General features: G+C 39.3%; 1 protein-coding gene across 2 annotated transcripts in view; it reads left to right on the top strand.

Annotated features, from left to right (window-relative positions):
• The window catches only part of LOC107744786 (lissencephaly-1 homolog A), a 47,554-nt gene that overhangs the window by 38,441 nt on the left and 8,507 nt on the right, over positions 1-606 (top strand). The window lies entirely within an intron of this gene.

The following is a 606-nucleotide window of genomic DNA, read 5'->3' as shown; positions in this document are numbered from 1 at the left end:
AAAAATAACACATTTTAGAGCTGTAACGACAATACCATGATACCGTGAAACCGTGATATTTTTGCTTAAGGTTATCATACCGTCAAAATCTCATACCGGCCCACGCCTATTAGTATATCAATCTGGCGAGTAAACTAAAAATTTTACCAATGTGTGCGTAGAGGGTTGAATGATGGATGGTGTCAGCTCAATGTTGATTGTAAAGTTGAAAAATCTAGTAAAAAAATCTTTTGACTTTCACAATTTATAAATGTTTGTTAAATTCATAAAAAACATCTTTTCATGTGTCATGACGAAAACGAATCAAGTGTTCTCAGAGTTTTTCTCAAGTCATTTGTAATCCATATCAAAAATGTGTAAATCCTGAGTGGTGATAATCCAAATAACGTGTGTGCCAGCTTGTAATATCCACAAATCCAAAGGCTCGTAATTTACACCCATCACTAAAGCTGGCATGTTTCCCTGAGACTAGGGTAGACTGTTCTAGCACAGATTTGAAGAGGTGGCAAAGGGACCCCCCCCCACCACTCCTTCTGTTTGCAAGTCCCCCTTCTGCTCGAGCTCACTCTCTCACACTCACTCTCTCTCTCTCTCTCGCTCTCTCTC

The sequence above is a fragment of the Sinocyclocheilus rhinocerous genome, unplaced genomic scaffold (assembly GCF_001515625.1).
Source record: "Sinocyclocheilus rhinocerous isolate Xijiao unplaced genomic scaffold, SAMN03320098_v1.1 scaffold738, whole genome shotgun sequence".
Classification (NCBI taxonomy): Eukaryota; Metazoa; Chordata; class Actinopteri; order Cypriniformes; family Cyprinidae; genus Sinocyclocheilus; species Sinocyclocheilus rhinocerous.
Note: the sequence above shows the minus strand (reverse complement) of the source record. Positions and strands in the feature narration are given on the sequence as shown.